The sequence below is a fragment of the Tupaia chinensis genome, unplaced genomic scaffold (genome assembly GCF_000334495.1).
Source record: "Tupaia chinensis unplaced genomic scaffold, TupChi_1.0 Scaffold149807_1, whole genome shotgun sequence".
Taxonomy (NCBI): Eukaryota; Metazoa; Chordata; class Mammalia; order Scandentia; family Tupaiidae; genus Tupaia; species Tupaia belangeri.
Window position 1 is genome coordinate 544,246 of NW_006209651.1, and position 3,495 is coordinate 547,740.

The window sequence follows — 3,495 nt, forward strand, 5'->3', positions numbered from 1 at the left end:
GAAAAAAAAGTTCTGTGTGGACCTAAGTCTTCTAACTCTTGACTTAATGTATTTATTTCTGAACTGTCATTACTTTGAAAATTGCCTAGTTTGTTTTAATATTTTGAATTTTGTAGTTCTCACAAATAGTAAATAAATCTGGCATTTTACTTTTTATCTTATTTTGCCCCTAGGCTTCCTTTCAGAAAAGTTCATAGCCATAATCCAATTTAAGAAATATTATAAGAATAAAGATGTTAAAAGGTCTACAGCTGTACGTTATGAGAAAGGAAAAACAGTTCTTATTGTATGCAAAGGTGAAGGAAAAGGTGAAAATTATGTTCATAAAGAGTAATATTAACACACATTAGAGCAGAGTAAGTCAGAAATGAGAGTTTTATGTGAAAATTTGTCATGTTATAAATCATGTAAATTTTCTACTGTAATTATTATTATTCTTTTAATCCCCACTTGATAATGTTCTTCTTAATCACTATAAGATTCCTAAAGGAAAATAGACATGGGTACAATTATCAAGAAATAATAGAGTTTAGAACATATTATGCTGCCTTTTGCTCTTGTAACCATCACAGCAGACATGATGAATTAACATAATTCATTTTTCACTGAGATATCCCAGTAGGTATAAAATTATTTGACCAAAAATGAATCCTCCTCTGTTTACTGATTGTGTATATGTGTGTGTGCGTGTGTGTGTGTGTGTGTGTGTGTGTGTGTGTGTGTATAGCGGGGTGGGGAGAAGGGGACAGTCATAGAGTTTGTGTTATGCAGCATTATTTATCAACCCAACTGATTATTCTGAATCACAGTTAAAAACTAATGATGAGAAGGCCAGCAGGTGGTGTGGTGATTAAGGTCCTGGACTCCCATGTGGTCAACCATGGTTCGAGTCCTGGACCTGGCAACTTGCTTTCTCACTTTCTGTCCGTCTCTCTCTCTTGTCTTTCTCTGTTGAGCACACCTGCCTATAGCAAACTTAAAATAATAATAAAATATAAAATTAAATGAATGAATAAATTCTTAAAAAGAAAATAATGATAAGATACAATATTGATTAGTACATTATGTAGGATGAAGCCAGTAAGAGTCAAATAAAAATCTATCAAAATAATAATCTGTTTTTAAAGTTTGGATTATGAAATATTGAGGGTACTTTAAAAATTAATTTCTATGTTTCCAACATTAACAATAAGAGAACTGAAAGAGTTAAGTAGCTTCTTATAATCCAAACTTATCAGGTTACAATCATACTTTATGATCTAGGAATCCTTCATATTTTTCATTAAAAATGTACCCACATATTTTGCACACATTATAGAAATATTATAGAATATTAGTACATAGTTTTGTGCAAGATAAATTATTCTAAAATCTTGGCAGAATATGTTTAATGTCAGCAAGTAATTGTGAAAATTCGTGTCTACCATGAAATAATTATTTTTTAACAATGCACTTGTTTTCATATATTTATATTGAAGTATAAAGCTGATTATAATATGTATATTTATTTGTATATAATATGTATAAATATGTATGCTTATTTTAAAATAATTTAAATGAATAAATAAATTTTAAAAAGATGGGGACTATCATATTGCTGAACTTAGATCATGTGAATAAAGAAGACACATATTTTGATCTTTATGAGTCTAGGTCAGAGTATTGGCACCCAAATGTCTGCATGGCCCAGTTGCTGATACAGGTCACTTGGGATGGTACTCCAGATCATCCATACCCTTTCTGGAAGATGTAATCACCACTTAGCACTAACTGGGTTTTAACGGCAAAGACAGATCATCGTGAGTTACCTTTCCAGTGTAACAGATACTCCTGGTAAATTCTAGAGATTTTAGAAGCTTAATGCCGGAAACTGAGGATAAAGACCAAAACGTTCCTTATTATATATCACAATGTATATCCTCGAAGTCTTTTTTTCAAATGTCACATTTTTAGTAAGAACTTTCCCGAGCATCTGTAATAAAGAATTTGATTTCAATTTTTTCTTTTCTTTATTTTTTTTGTATTCACATTTACCACTGACTTCTTATGAAACTTTTACTCCCATTCCTTTTTGGCTCCACATCTGGATGGAATGAAAATGAAGCCCAGGTGTGCTCCTTCCTGTGACCCCTGAGAAAAATTCAGACTTTGAAAACCTCTAGCTTGCCCATGAGAACGTGGGAAATTTTCTGCAGTCCCATCCCTAGCAACTAATAGCACCTAACCTAATTTCCCCTGTTTCTTATGGCCACCTTTATCTCCTCCGTGAGGCCCATGTGTGAATAATAAACTTTCTTTCAATAGTCTACTCATCTGAACTACACTCTGATGTGGGTCCAGCTTTGTCTCTCTCTCTCTCAACCTCAAACTAACATCTTAATTGAAACTCTCTCTCCTTCCCATCTCACCAACAGTTTTTTCCATAGCTTTTACCAATCTCTAACCCACTACAAATATTACTTTGTTTATTAACTGTCTGCATTATTTTCTCTAGAATATATGCTCAGTAAGGGCAGGGGGTTATGTTTGTTTCATTACTATGATTCCACTGTCAAAAACAGGAGCAGTCATTCAATACATATTTGTTCAAATGAAACACTTGGGACCAGCAGTTAGAGTAATATCTATGTTGCTGGACTTACGTGTAGTCAACCGCGGTTCGAGTACTGGACCCAGTGGCTTAAAACTCATGCCGGGTGCATGTGCGTGTGTGTCCAAGATCCCGAGAGGAGAATGGAGGAGAAGGGATTGTGGTGTGGCCATCCCCCCTGGGGGGGGGGGTGATTTCTCACTTTCTGTCTCTCTGTGTCTGTCTGGCAAGCGCACACACCCTATAGCAAATACCTCTCCAAAAAATATAAAAAATAAAAAGTAAAACACTTCAGGGACCAGCAGTTGGTGCAGTGATTAAGACGTTGGACTCCCACATGGCCGACCATGGTTCAAGTTCTGGACCCAGTAGCTTGAAACACCATAGACACATGTGCATATGTGCCCAAAATCCTGAGAGGAGAATAGAAGAGGAAGGACTGTGGCACGGCCACCTCTCCTCACAGATAATTTCTCACTTTCTCTCTGTCAGTCTCTCTGGCAAGTGCATGTGCTCAACAGCATACAATCTCTCAAAATAAATAAGTAAATAAATAAAGCATTTTAACTTTTAAATTTACACTTGCCAATGGATGCAACATAATTTTACTTTTAACTAAATTTTTGGCTAATTCAGTGGCTAAAATCATAACTATTTAGTTCATTTTTCTGTGGGTCAGCAGTTTTCCTGGACTCAGCTGGCTAGGTCTAATTTTAACCAGGTGTACTCATGAGTCTTTGGTCAGTTGCCCTTTAGCTGAAACTTCTGGTTTGAGGGCGGCTGGCTGTTGATTAGGGCAACAGGGACAATGAATCTTATGACTCACCATCCAGTAGGAGTTCGTCCACAGTAGCTCAGTAGGATCTCAAGGACGAGAATGAAAGGGTCTGAAGCTAACAAGATGT